At 34.8% G+C, this 16396-nt stretch overlaps 1 non-coding gene across 1 annotated transcript; it reads right to left on the bottom strand.

The window, feature by feature from the left end:
• Positions 1-4456: 4456 nt before the first annotated feature.
• Positions 4457-4563, bottom strand: LOC128296140 (small nucleolar RNA R71). Its single transcript, XR_008286689.1, has one exon. It is a non-coding gene; the product is annotated as a small nucleolar RNA R71 (small nucleolar RNA).
• Between the last annotated feature and the right edge of the window lie 11833 nt (positions 4564-16396).

Raw genomic sequence — 16396 nt, 5'->3', positions numbered from 1 at the left:
GCTGGTCGAGCATCAGAACTAATATTTTAAACCTAGACAAATATGACACGTAACAAAATAATTAAGCCTACTATACATGCCATAATTCAAAACGTTTAGTTCAAATACCCTAAAGTATGATAGTGCGGGTAGATCTTCACGATCCTTAACTCCCGAGCAAGTCAAGAACACTATAAGACAAAAGAGAGAAACAAAGTAAGCTTATAGCTTAGTAAGTAAGTATGTAAATACTAATTAAAAAAATCTAACATGTTTACACAACAATTCAAGTATATCTACTTTAACTTCACTATTCATTCCACTTTGTTTAAGCTGTCTCTGCAAGGCCATATTCACTAAATAAATCATAACTCGAGTTACAAAACTCAAATTCAAATCCGTAAAATTTCCCTGAATCTAGACTCATAAAGCTTTTTGCTAATTTTTTTTCTATAATTTTGGTTCAGCCGAATAGTACAGTTTATTAGTTAAAGTTTCCTGTTACACATTTCGACCGATCTGACCTCTGTTCACTACAAATTGAATTTCTCTCAGTACACAATTCAAACAACCCTGAAGTCTGTTTCATTTAAAACTAGTCTCAATAAGGAATTTAGGCATGTAAACTATATTTCTTAATTTGCTTTGTACAATTTTTAATGATTTTTCAAAGTTGGAACAGGGGATCACGTATTCATCCTGAGCAAGTCACATACAATTGTAAATATCTCAAAATATAGAATTCCTTTGCTTGCTCTGTTTCTTTTATATGAAAGTAGACTCATTAAACTTTAATTTCACATCTCATTCAACCTCTAATTATATTCCTCCTATTTTTTGTGATTTTTCAAAATCACGTCACTGCTACCATCTAAAAACAGTTTTAATGCTAATTTCACTCTTTCACACATTCTTTATGCTAACCTCATTTTATCTTATATATGTATATACCACAAATCATTTTCACCACATTTCATTCACCATAAGTGTAGGTCCAAACCACAATATCACCACAAAACCATCCCGTTGAACAATTCGGATCAATCCTCGATATTTAATGGTTTCAGCACACAGCCCCACCATTCATACTTTGTTTAGTTCGGCTCTCTTGTACACATGGTGAACACTTAGTACCACTCATGCGACCCAACCGATTTGTCTCGTAGCTCTCTTGTCTACATGGTGTCCTTCACTTGGAATCACGCATGCGACCCAGCTACATTTATCTTTCACGTAGCTCTCTTGTCTACATGGTGTCCTTCACTTGGAATCACGCATGCGACCTAGCTACATTTATCTTTCACGTAGCTCTCTTGTCTACATGGGATACATCTCGTATCACACATGTGACCTAGCTACTACTACAGGTGTCTCGTAGCTTTCTTGTACACATGATGTGCACTCAGCATCATACATGTGACCTAGCTACGCCCTCTATTTCATTCGATCTCTAGAATGTTCAACCGGATCTCTCTCTATATTTATTTCCATTCTTCCAATAGTCGATTTATATTTTAACATCAGCTAGTATATTTATATAATAGGCTGAAATATAAGAATGTACATGAAATTATTGTAATATTTACATACAAACATACCTTGGTGCAAAATATGGAAATTTTGCAATTTAGTCCAAAACTTTTCCTTCCCTGCTCGAGATCAATTCCGTCTTTCTTGATCTATAATAACACATTTAGCTCATTTAATACTCATACTATTTATTTCAATCCAAAATAACATCATGGAAAAATTACATTTTTGCCCCTAACTTTTCAAAATTACAATTTTGCCCCTAGGCTCGGAATTTAATTTCAGCCCTTATTCTTATATTTTATGATATGCTGAACATTTTCTCTTCTACAACAACATCAAATTCTCACTCTATCATATAGTTATGAACAATAGGTATTTTTACCGATTATGCTGCTTTTACTCGTTTTCACTTAAAACCGAGTAGCACAAGTTATTTAACATAATTTAAAACCTCATATTCTATCATAAAACATCAAAATACACAAATTTCACCTATGGGTATTTTTCCAAATGTGAACCCTAGGTTAAATTATTACTAGCATAAGCTTAATCGAGCTTCCGGATTCAAAAACGTAAAGAACATTAAAAGCGGGCTTGGAATCACTTACTATGGAGCTTGAAAATTGAAGAAACCCTAGCTATGGAGAGAGGGAGAATTCGGCAGCAACTAAGGAGGATGATGATCAATTTTGTGTTATTTTTCCCATTTTATTTCATTTAATATCCAAATGACCAAAATGCCCTCCTTACTAAACTTTCAAAAATTCCTTCCATGTCCTTATTTTGTCCATGAACTTAAAATTGGTCAAATTGCTATTTAAGACCTCCTAATTAATATTCCAAAACAATTTCATACTAAAAACTTCTGGAATGCAAATTTTGCAACTTATTCGATTTAATCCCTACTTTCAATTTAAGCACTTTAGGCATAGAATTTCATCACGAAATTTTCACACAATCATGCAGTCATATCATAAACCCCAAAATAATTATAAAACAATTATTTCTATCTCGGATTTGTGGTCACGAAACCACTATTCCGATTAGGCCCTAATTCGGGTTGTCACACCACACGGCCGTGTCAATTTGCCAGAATCGAAGCACGACTCACACAGGTAGACACACACCGTGCTATTCTAACAGGCTCGAGCACGGCCTGAAACAATCACACATGGGCATGTCACACGGGCGTGTCCTTGTCGAGCCCAAGTTGTGTCCAATTAGGAAAAGGCAACTTTTGAGGGTTCTTAGGCATCATAAAGCCTATAAATACACCCCAGAGGAGGAAAGAAAGGGGAGGCAGAGAATAGGGTGTAAGGAATTACTCTAAGAAAGCCGATTGATCCATCTCAGAAGCCGGATTCACCATCAAGACTGAAGATCTCTCTTCAATTTCCCTTCAGGAGTTTTGGGTTTTCTTTATGTTTTGTATTCGTTATTCTTCTGAGATGTTTTCCTTTTTAGTTATGAACTAAATCCCCTAAATACCTAAGGGGAATGAAACCTAAGACGAATCTTGTTATTATTTTCTGAATTATATGATAAATATTTAACTTGTTCTTAATTATGTGTTCTTAATTCTAGTTTTGATATCCCAGGATACTGATTCAAGATAAGCTCTTATTCAGAGGAGGAATAGACCCTTGTAAGAGTACATTTGTCATAATTAAGCGGAGTTGTTTGCGCGCCTAGACATAGGGTGACAAGATTTTACCGGATTAGGGTGAAACCTAATAAGGGGATCCATAGATCGAGTTAATGCAACCCTAGGGTGTTAATTAGAGAAAAGTCTCAATTATTCAATCTAGGGATTAGACGTTATTAGTCTTGAATAGGGATAATAACATAACTTAGGGATCTCTACGGAACAAGTTAAATGAATAAATCGTCCGATTCGGGGCCAGGATAACAAGTGCAGTCTAAGTAGATTTTTTTCTTAGGTATTTTCTTAATTCAATCGATTTTCCCAAAAGCAATTCCCCAATTCCATTCTCTGTGAATTCTTAGTTTAGATAATTAGCTAATTAAAACAAAAACCTCTTTATTCTTAGGCTAGATAATGAAAAGACAGACATTACTAGTACTTTTAGTTCCCTTGGGTTTGACAATCCGGTCTTGCTAAAACTATACTACTGTTCGATAGGTACACTTGCCTACATCGCGATAATAGTTAGTTTCAAGAATGATAAATAATAAATATTTAAAACCTATCACGAAATCACGCAATCAAGTTTTTGGCGCCGTTACTGGGGAACTAAAATATTAGGAACACTCAATTTTTATTATTTTAGCCTTTTATTTTTCTTGCAATCTAATTTTATTTTTAATTTTATTCTAATTTACTAAATTTTCTTTCTTTCTTCTGGCAGGTTTTTATAGTTTATGACTAGAAGAAACCCGTCAAGACCACTACTTTTTAACGAAGAAATCAATCGCACAGTTCGTAGAACCAAAGAGAAATAAGGTGAAGCCTAAGATACACAGAAAACGAGCAAGAAGACGATACTCAACCCCCAATCAAAGAGATGGCTGAAAACCAAGACAATCAGCTACCTCCTGCAATTGCGGCTAATCAAAATCCTGCTCCACGTACTATGTATGATTATGCTAAACCTTCTTTAACAGGAACTAAATCAAGCACAGTTAGACCTGCTGTAGCTGCAAATACTTTTGAACTGAAACCTAACACAATTCAAATGATACAACAGGTTGTTCAGTTTGATGGTTTGTAGGATGAAGATCCCAACGCTCACTTATCAAACTTTTTGGAACTATGCGATACATTTAAAATTAATGGCGTTCTGACGATTCCATTCGTCTCCCTTTCTCATTGAGGAACAAAGCTAAACAGTGGTTGAACTCGTTACCATGAGGGTCAATTACTATTTGGGAACAAATGACCAAAAAATTTTTACTAAAATATTTTCCGCTGGCTAAAACGGCTAAATTACGTAATGATATCTCTTCTTTTACGCAGATGAATTTAGAAACACTCTACGATGCGTGGGAGAGATACAAGGACCTTTTGAGAATGTGCCTTCACCATGGGTTACCGCTTTGGCTTCAGGTTCAAACATTCCATAATGGCCTGAATCCTTCGACTCGGCAAATGGTTGACACAGCTGCTGGTGGAACCATTAATAATAAAACACCTGAAGATGCTTATGAGTTCATAGAGGAGATGTCACTGAATAACTATCAGTGGCAAGTCATGAGGACAAAACCAACTAAAATAGTAGGCGTTTATAATGTCGATTCGATTACTATGCTATCAAACCAGGTAGAACTTCTAAATAAAAAGATTGATGGTTTTCTTAGTTCTTCACAGGTTCACCCAATAATGCAGTGTGAAGCAAGTGGAGGTAGAACAAGCCACTCGGATTACCAACCTTATGGGCACAACATCGATAACGAGCAATTAAATTACATGGGTAATAATCCTCGACCTCAAAACAATCCATATAGTAACACTTAAAATGCAGGTTAGAGGAACCACCCTAATTTCTCGTGGGGTAGTCAAGGAAATCAAAGACCACAACCACCTCCATACTACCAACAACCACCCTACCAACAGGAAAAAGAAACTGAACCTTGAAGAGATGCTCACAAAGTTTACCTTGTGTCAAAAACCCGTTTCCAAAACACCGAGACAGCACTTAAAAATTAACAAGCGTCAATCCAAGGGCTCGAAACTCAAATAGGCCAGCTTTCCAAACTAATCTCTGAACGACCACAAGGGAGCTCACCAAGTAATACTGAACCTAACCCAAGGGAACAGCTCAACGCGATTAATGTTCAAGATGAAGAAGGATTCGTTGAGCTTGAGCCAGAACCGAGGCAAGAAACTATGGTAAGCAAAGGTCAATGTGAGGTAGATCACAATAAAAACAAATCGGTGAATGTCGAATATAAACCTCGTGTGCCATACCCCAACGGGACAAAGAGAGACCGCTCAGATAAACAATTTGGTAAATTCCTTAAAATCTTAGAAAAATTACATATTAACTTACCATTTATTGAAGCTCTATCATAGATGCCAAACGCAATGAACTTTTTAAAGGAGTTTTTAGCAAATAAGCGGAAGATGGACGAGGCATCGCATGTGGAGCTAAATGCAGTTTGCTCAGCTTTTCTCCAGAATAAACTACCCAACAAACTTAAAAATCCAGGGAGTTTTACAATTCCTTGCTTAATTGATAGTTTAGATGTTAATAATGCATTAGCTTATTTGGGGGCTAGTATTAACGTCATGCCTTACAAAATGTTCAAACAATTAGGTCTCGGGAAACCCAAACAGACTAGGATGAGCATTTAATTAGCAGATAAAACTATAAGATTCTCTAGGGGTATTATTGAAGATGTGCTAGTTAAAATCGATAAATTTATATTTCCCATTGACTTCATTACTCTAGACATAGAGGAGGATAGCAACACTCCTTTAATTCTAGGAAGGCTCTTTTTAGCAACTGCTAAAACAATTATTGATATTGGCACAGGTGAACTCACACTCCGTGTGGGAGACGAAACAATACCCTTCAAGCTCGCAATTCTAGCAACACAGTGGAAATTGAAGGTGATCGTCTAAACCATTCTACTAAAACTAACAATATGGTGTAACCTTCTTTGCTGGAAATGAGTCTGAAGGAAGTACATGAACCATTCTCAAGCAATAGTAGAAGACCCATTCATGAAGATCGAAGGCTACAAATCGAGGAGCTAGATGAATGGCGGACGCATAAACCGAGAACACCTGACAAACCGAATCTACGATAGAACAAGCTCAATCCCTTTCCAAATCAACTTAAGGTTGGAGATAGGGTCTAATTAGATACCACAAATCCCCACATTGTTGCTGCCACATCGAATGAAAAAATTCCTCTTACAGTACTCAGTATTTTCCCATTCGGTACGGTTGATGTGAGTCATCCCAAGTTCGACACTTTTAAGGTAAACAACACCCGTTTAAAACCTTATTTTGATGAGATTAATAGCAGGAATGAGGAGTATAAACTCCTCAGACCACCATGATCTTTCAACGGAGAGGTAAGTCAAGCTTAGACTATAAATAAGCGCTTCTCGGGAGGCAACCCGAGCACTAACTGTATTAACTTCTTTAAAATTTCGTCTTCAACATCTAACTTACTAACAGAGCGCTTGAATAAAGGTTTTCCACAGGGACACGGCCAAGAGCACGGGCGTGCTTAGGGCCGTGTGAAAACAGGACAACAATTTTTCCCAAACATGGGCTACGATAAAACGCCATGGCCGTGCGACATGGTCGTGGTTGAACCTACCAAAACAACACGGGGGTGAGACACGCCCGTGTAGAAGAACCGTGGGTGAACCTGTTAAAACAACACGGATGTGCGACACGCCAGTGTCTAGCACCCGTGGACGACATGATCAAAATAACACGAGAGTGCGGAGAGGTACACGACCGTGGGAGAAGCGAACCGTGCCAGACACGGCCGTGCGACACAATCATGTAGCCACACGGCCTAGACATACGGGCATGCCAGAAGGCCGTGTGACGACATCTCAATTCGCGACGAACACGGACGGGACACGATCCACACAGGCATGTGCACCGGTCGTGCCACTTGAAAATTTTGATTATTTATCTTATTTTATCTTATTTTATTTTATTTTTCTTTTATTAAGTTTTTAAGATTCATTTGTTTGTTTTTAAACACGACTTATCTTTATCACTACTATCAAATTATTCCCTTAACTCTCCTTTTATCATTCAGAATCATGCTTGCCCTCCAGCTTTATTTTCAATACTCGATCTCACCAATCCAAGAATATCATCCATTCTTAATTCAAGAAGTTTCACTTCTCTCCCTATCTTATTTTTATATTCTAATATCTACCTTTGTACATTAAGGGCAATGTACATATTAAGTGTGGGAGGTATTTATTTCATTATTAGAAAAATCCCTAAATGACTACCTTGTGCTCTTGAAAACCTTTCATATCATATGTAGGATAAATTTTGATTGATTTATGATTTTTACTGATATATCTTGAATTAAAACATAAGCATTTATGCATTGATTGTTTAAACTTTAAGACACTAGAGAATCAAGCATGATAAGTTGATTTTTAAGAATTTAAAATTATAGGTTTTTTCCCCAAGTCTAGGTATTCTTTGAATTGGAATTCACGAGTTTAAACATCAAAAAGCCATAATTTTTGTGAGATTTTTGAGCCGTTTGAGCATCTATTAATTCTTTCATGCTCACTTTTATTATTGCTTTGAGTGCGTCAATATCGAATTGTTATTCTAGAACTTGCCTGATTATGCATGTCAAGACTATACTATTTGATTTGATATGTCAAGATGATAGGGGCACTTAGGATTAACCCACTCATGCCATGAAAAGCCTACCTCCACGATTAACCCTTAGTAAACCCTTTTGAGCCTAACAAGCCATTCCTTGTATTACCCTCAATATCAACCCTTAACCTATTATTATTGAAATCCCCTAAATTAATTTGATCCCTATTTTTGTCGAGATTTAAGTTGAGTAAATTGCTTAGCTATGTCTTGTTTGTAATAAGTTAGTCTATGTTATTTAACTTGTTCTTAAAAAAAAAAACTATGTATAAACATTAGTAATTCCATATTTTGAGAAGAAGCTCTGTTGTATGCAAGTGATGTTAACTATTTTTCTAGTTAGGCAATTTTTTAATTCGATCTCGATTCTAACCATTTCTTTCAGCTTGTGACCATACCCCCTAACCAAGCCTCGTTACAACCTTCTAAAGACCTTTTGATTGATGTTTCATCTCAATTTATAGTGGTGGAGATTTGATTTTCATGCAAGCCTAAGGTAATGACTTTTCATTATTGACTATTGAGTACTTTATTTATTGTCCTTAAAACACCTCGAGTGATTTGAGTGAATCTGTAGTGAGGATATGAAACTCTGTGATATTTTGAATCAAAGGTAATTACTTAGATGAGGGGAGACACCTATATTTGCATGATTAAATACTCAACTTGGAATGTTTGAAACTTTTATGTTCTTTTAGTTGAATTCTCAATGTATGATTGCCTATGGATTATTTTGAGATATTATCTATAGAAATTATAAATTGAGAAGAATTTATTCTGATTATAAGTTGAGAATTTTGCTTGAGGACAAGTAAATGCTTAAGTGTGGGGGTATTTGATAAACTGTAATTTATACATATTTTTACCCCATGTTAAACGCATTTTATGGATGATTTCCCATTAGAATTGGTGAATTCAATGCTTCTAATGCTTTAATTTCATGTTTTGTACTTAGGAGAGCATAGAAGAGCGAAAGGAATGAGAAACGGGACAAAAAAGGAGAAAATGGGCCAAAGTACGAAATCAGCACGGCCTGGACTTCCTCACACGGGCAGCCCACACGGCCGTGTCAATTTGGCAGAATCGCAGCATGACTCACACAGGTAGACACACACCATGCTATTCTAACAGGCTCGAGCACGGCCTGAAATAATCACACACGGGCGTGTCCTTGTCGAGCCCAAGTTGAGTCCAATTAGGAAAATGCCACTTTTGAGGGCTCTTAGGCATCCTAAGGCCTATAAATACACCCTAGAGGAGGAAAGAAATGGGAGGCAGAGAACAGGGTGTAAGGAATTACTTCAAGGAAGCCGATTGATCCATTTCAGAAGCCGAATTCACCATCAACACTGAAGATCTCTCTTCAATTTCCCTTCAGGAGTTTTGAGTTTTTTTTTATGTTTTGTATTCGTTATTCTTCTGAAATAGTTTCCTTTTTAGTTATGAACTAAATTCCCTAAATACCTAAGGGGAATAAAACCTAAGACGAATCTTGCTATTATTTTCTGAATTGTATGATAAATATTTAACTTGTTCTTAATTATGTGTTCTTAATTCTTGTTTTGATATCCCAGGATACTGATTCAAGATAAGCTCTTATTCAGAGGAGGAATAGACCATGTCTAAGAGTACATTTGTCATAATTAAGCGGAGTTGTTTGCGTGCCTAGACATAGGGTGACAAGATTTTGTCGGATTAGGGTGAAACCTCATAAGGGGATCCATAGATCGAGTTAATACAACCCTAGGGTGTTAATTAGAGAAAAGTCTCAATTATTCAATCTAGGGATTAGACGTTATTAGTCTTGAATAGGGATAATAACATAACTTAGGGATCTCTACGGAACAAGTTAAATGAATAAATCGTCCGATTCGGGGCCAGGATAACAAGTACAGTTTAGGTGGATTTTTCCTTAAGTATTGTCTTAATTCAATCGATTTTCCCAAAAGCAATTCCCAATTCCATTTTCTGTGAATTCTTAGTTTAGATAATTAGTTTGTTAAAACAAAAACCTCTTTATTCTTAGGCTAGATAATAAAAAGACAGTCATTACTTGTACTTTTAGTTCTCTTGGGTTCGACAATCTGGTCTTGCTAAAATTATACTACTGTTCGATAGGTACACTTGCCTACATCGCGATAATAGTTAGTTTCAAGAACGATAAATTATAAATATTTAAAACCTATCACAAAATCACGCGATCAATAGGTCAACCAATATTATCTTATACACCATTAATATTCACATCTCAAAAATGACATCAAAAGACAACCTAGGTACATGCCATTTTCAAAAGAGAAAATGCATCACCACGTATTTGAGTTCGGGATTGGCTTGGATGCTGAGTAGTTAGTCACTTTTGTACCTAACCTATGCACAGAAACAAACCATACGCTGAGTACACACTCAGTGGTATTTCTATAAATTAACACTTAAATCAATTATTAACTCAAATTCATTTAAACTATAAATTTTTAATTTTATAACAATAATTATATTCACAACTCATTCTCAAAGAAATATTCAATTCAATTCAAAATCAATCAATAACAATTAGTTATTCAGTACAGTAGTACAGTCATTCAGTTGTTCAGTACAATAGTTTGCCTCTATTAACATAACTCGAACCTAAACGGATACACGGATCCAACCAACACACTAATACGGCACTTAGTGCCTCATTGGCTTTGCCAAAATAAACAGTAACATTACGGTACTCAGTACCTCATCGAATTAACCGAAGTAACAGTAACAGTACGACACTTATAGTGCCTCATCGACTCGAGATCGAAGTATCCCTGAACACTTCCAATCCTATGGCATGCCAACTATATCCGACTTAGCCTGATACTGTTAATAGGGTATTCATTTCACTTTCAATTTTCAGATAACAGTCAATTCACACTTCAATTCAATATTCACAACTTATTTCGATCCAATAGAAAAATAGCAATTCTTACCTCTATCTCACTTCCCATACACATTAAATAATAAAAACAACAGTTAATTATTTAGTTTGGTTTATAGTAATACAAATCGTAATTCTCGGATTACTCTTTGTCAACCTTCTTTTTTCCAATTCTCGGATTACTCTTCGTCAACCTTCTTTTTTCCTTTCTTTTTTGGAGTCTCCGGTACTATATTAGGTATGGAAATTAAACAATTTACACTATTAATACAAAATTAATTCACAATAAATAATTGAATTTCTATTTAATTCAAACATAATTTTCAATTTGATCCTAATTAACTCATTTACTTGTATCACTCAATTCATACTTCATTTCTATTCAATTTCCTATCATATTCACCCTAACCATCAAATATTCATGATAAAACCCTAATATCAAGTTTCTTTCAATTTCGTCCCTCAAACACAAAACTTATAGCTTCTTTTACAATTTAATACCTTAATCAATTCTAACTTGATATTCATTCAATTAAATCCCTAAGTCAACAATTTGTTCAACATGAACCATGCTTAAAAACTTATAAAACTCTAAAACGTCAACTTTATTCAACAAAATTTTGTTTTAAAGCTTTTAAAACATCAAAATTAAAATAAATAGACTTAATTGACCTACCAAATTAAGCTTCAAACCGTAAAACCTCAATTTTCCCTTTTCTTTTTCTTTCATTCTTTCTTTCTCCCTTTTCGTTTCATTCTCTGTTTCTTTTCTATTTTGTTTCTTTATTTTCTTTTACTTATTTTATGTTTTATTATATTATTATATTATATTTTAGTAATAATTATTATTAACTTAAATAATAAGTAAATACATACATGTATTACAAATGTATGTATAATATTTATTACACATGTATTTAATTTTTACCATACATTTGGCACCTATGGCTTAATTGCTAATTGAGTCCCTTGATTTTTCTTTATTCTATAATTCAAATTTCACACTTTATTCAATCTAGTCCTTATACTAAATTAACTTTAATTCAAGCTAATTCTCTTAACCAAAATCTAATTAATCACTCAACTAACATTCGTAAATATTTCTAATAAATATTTACGAACCCAATTTATGAGAACAGTAACCTAGAAATACAATTTCTGATACCCATAAATTTCGGGTCATTATAAGGGATTTAGCTTGGACTGGTAATCCTACTATAAGAAATGAGGTTCGCGAAAGTGTGGTCTCTGAAAAGAACTTATGTATATATGTGTACGAATTAACAGTTAATTGTACACCATGAGTGTACTATAGGAACTATTGAAATTCTGAGAAATTCAACGGGATAAATATGGAAAACAGTAAATACATGGAATTATGAAATTGGTGAGCGTATTCACAAGAATTTATCATTTGAAATTGTGATTGACAGGAAGAAATAGTGAATTGCATACTTATGTATGGTTACAAGTATTTATTTGAAACACAAATGATAAACCATAATATATATATATATATATATATATATATTTTTATCCCATACTTGGCATATTTTTGGATGATTTATCATAAGATTTAGTGAATTTGATGCTCCTAATCCTTTAATTTCATTTTTTATACTCAGGTGAGCATAGGAAGGTGAAAAGAGTAAGAAACGGGCCAAAAATGGACAAAATGGGCTTATCCCAATATTTCACACGGCCTAGGCATTTTCACACGGATAAACCACACGCCCGTGTGTCATAGCCATGTCGACTAAAAACCAAGTCAGAATTGCATACAGCCTGAGGACCTTCACACGGGCGTGGCACACGGCCATGTCCCTGTCGAGCCCAAGTCTAATTCTACTCAGAAAAGGCTAATTTTGAGGGTTTTGAAGCATTCCAAAGTCTATATAAACACCCTAGAAGAGGATCAAAGGGGGGACGCAGAGTGGAAGGAAGAAAATACTCAAGGACAGCCATCGGAATCAGCTTAGAAGCAGGATCTACTTCAAGACTGAAGATCTCCATTCAATTTCCCTAGAAGTTCTTTGGGTTTCTTTATGTTTTGTTGTTTTCCTAATTTTGAGATGTTTTCTATTATTATGAACTAAACTCCCTAAATACCTAAGGGAGATGAAACCTAGGACGAATCTTATTACTATTTGAATTATATGATAAATACTTGTTCTTATTCTTAATTGTGAGTTCTAATTCTTGCTTTAATATTCCAATATATTAATTCAGGTTTTTGATGTGCTTATTCAGTGGAGCAAAAGTCCCTGTTTAAGAGTAGATCATTCATAATTAAGCGGAGTTGCATGCAATCCTAGAGATAGGACAACATAAATCTACCGGATTAGAGTCAAATCTAATAAGGGAATCCATAGACCGAGTTAACGCGACAATATAGGTTTTAATTAGAAAGAGGTTTCAATTAATCAACCTAGAGTCAGTTGTTTTTAGTCTCGAAAGAGATATTAACATAAATCAGGGATTTCTACGGATTAAGTCAAGTAAATAAATTGTCTAATTTAGAAGTAATAAGTGAAGTCTAGGTGGATTCTTCCTTGAGTATTGTCTTCTCCATCGGTTTCCTAAAAAGTATTTTCCAATTTTAATCTCTGTCATAATCTTAGTTAATTGGATAATTAGTTTAGTTTAGAAAACAGTCTTTCAATTCTTAGGCTAGATAATAAAAAGATAGTAATTACTAGTACTTTTAGTCATTGTGGATACGATATTTCTGATCTCACCAAAACTATACTACTGTTCGATAGGTGCGCTTGCCTTAGTCAAATTTTTAGTTAGTTTCACGACTATCAACAAGAAAATGATGGTTATTGATATGTGGAGGCATGAGACTATGATATATGAACATGGAATATGTTTGATAAATATTTTCATCCATAATTATAGAATTATGTACCTCATGTGTACTATTTGCATAAAGATGATATTTCAAATACTTTGATGAGTAAAGCTTAAATATAAAATAGTATGAAATCAAGACAAGTTGTTATGAAATTGTATTTAAAATACAGAGATATGGTTGTTATATGTTATATGATTACATAATGTGAAATTGTCTATATACATGAGAAATTTAGTGAAAATTGAGCCCATACATGTTTCTTGGTATTTATATGAAGTGTACGACTAACAAGGGTGATGAGGTTATGTGTTAGGGCTCGTGATCAAGATGATTGAATATGCCTTGTATGTTTATATTAAATTTAAATGAGTGAATTTTCAGAAGCTCGTTGGTTAGGAAGCTCGACGGAGATCACTCACACTATCCACCGGCATATTTTGGTATGAATGGTAAATGAATTATGGTTATAATAGCATGTATAGCTTAATTAGTTAATGTTGGTTTATAAATGATCTAACTGTAACTAGCCATTGGTATGGCTTGTATTTAGTAAGTTTTGAGTTACATATAATTATGATTTTATCATATTTGATATGGGTTTAAAATGAACAAATGATGAGATGGTATTAGTATAGGGATGAAGATGATGGTTAAGAATGCTATAAAAATTTATGAATATGTCTATCTATATATGAATAGTTGATTGATAATTTTAGATATTTAACCATATAAATTGAATCTTGAACATATTTAAATGTTGGTGTAAGTAAAAGACCAAGTGGGTGAGAAATGAGGCTTGGATATAGCTTTGATTTTGTCCACATGGCTAAATACACGGGCGTGTGATATGACCGTGTGAATCCTGCACCTAATTTGAAAATAAAAATTAACCACACAGCCTAGCAACACGGGCGTGTGCCTTGGCTGTGTGAGATCAATTTGTTCATGAGTTGCAAGTCAGGGAGTTACACGGCCTAGGGACATGGGCATGTGACCCCTGTAATAGAGAAAAAAAGTTTTGGAGATTATGCGAAAATTTCTCTATGATCCCGAGTTAGTCTCGAATCGTTTCTAATATATGTTTTGGGTTTCGAGAGCCCAATAGAGGGACATTACAATTACGTTCAGAATATGAATAGTAAAATGACTCAATTTAATGAAAAATGATTCTGTAAACTCCAGTAATGCCTCGTACCTTATTCTGGTAATGGATACAGGTAAGGTGTGTTACAACACACCCCTAAAACAGTTCGAAATTTTTTTTTTTTTGCCACATGCAAACCCACATTGTAGTGAACCTAATTAAAAACCTTAGTAGCTTGCAGATGTTCTGGTAACCTCCTAGGTTGCGACTTACCTCGCAGACACCTTGTTTGCAACCTGCCCTACGAACTCTTATTGTTGGCAAACCCTTCTGCTAGGCGAACTCAGACACTAATCTTCCCCTGAGTTAATAGGTTGTTTTGTTGGTGGTACGTTCACGAACTCCCTTACCTTGGCGTACCCACTTATATTGGTGAACCTATTTACTCTAAGCGAGTTGACCTACCTTGGCGAACCCTCTTTTTTGGCATGTACCCTACTGGCAGACACCCTATTGACGAACTCGTGGTTGTGGCGAACCCCTCACTTTAGCAAACTATTATCCTGGCAGACTTTCTATTTTGGCGTACTCTCTCCTAGTGGAGAACTATATAATTAGGCAAACTTTACCCCCAATATAGTTATATCTTACTAAACAATTTAATTGTTGTGGTATATAACATCATTTTTCATAAATGGTGAGACATTACTAAGTCTACCTATTGACACTTCTCTTGTACAGTTCATAGGTATTAATATATCATACTACAACTTACCTTTAATGTATACTAAGTTTCATTTTAATTCAAACAAACATGGGATATAATGGCATAACTCATAATCTGAAGAACTTTTTGGTCTGCATAAGTATGTTAGTTCATCAATTTATCAACTACCATCATGCAACATAGTCCAATCACTCATCATCCCATTAAGCAATTATAAAAGTTCCCAAAATCCAAAACTAAACAATCCATAATGTCCATTTGCAACCCACCAAAATTTATTTAAAATTCTAAGTCTAAATCTAATCTCATGAAAACAATCCCACATTGCCTTCCTTTTTAAGGTTTAGAAACCTATCATATACTCAAGGGATTTGCCTTGCAATGGATCACCGGAATACCATACTTCACTACTTATCCTACATGCTATTTATCTACAAGGTATGTGCAAGGAGTGTGAGCTTATTGAAGCTGAGTGAATGCTTAAGCATACGACATATAGACACATCAATCATGCTAGAATTTAAACATGCTATAACAGCTCACATAACAATTACATTACTCATACACATTATAGTGATATATTGGCAATTTGTAAATGTGAAACATAATCATAATTTATATGCTTTAGATAAATAGATATCCATACACTCCAAAGGACTCAAAGAGTCTTGTACTATTTCCAAGAAGTATAGCACAAGTGCTCACACTCTTCAAACACTCCATGCTATCTACGGTGAATGGATTTATGCTCAAAATTCTCTTATCTCTCCAACGCTATCTTTAGGCCACAATGCCCTAACACATAATAAAAAGGGTGAGGACTCACAACCCTATGGCATGCCAATGCTATCCAACAGTTTCAAGTGTTTACAATGCCAACATATCATTTTTAACACATTCACAATATACAATATAATGGGGCTCGCAATACTACAGAGCTCTCACGTAATAGTTCGCAATATCACAGT

The sequence above is a fragment of the Gossypium arboreum genome, chromosome 7, assembly GCF_025698485.1.
Source record: "Gossypium arboreum isolate Shixiya-1 chromosome 7, ASM2569848v2, whole genome shotgun sequence".
NCBI classification, from domain to species: domain Eukaryota; kingdom Viridiplantae; phylum Streptophyta; class Magnoliopsida; order Malvales; family Malvaceae; genus Gossypium; species Gossypium arboreum.
The sequence above is the reverse complement of the archived record's forward strand: the minus strand, read 5'-3'. Positions and strand labels throughout refer to the sequence as shown.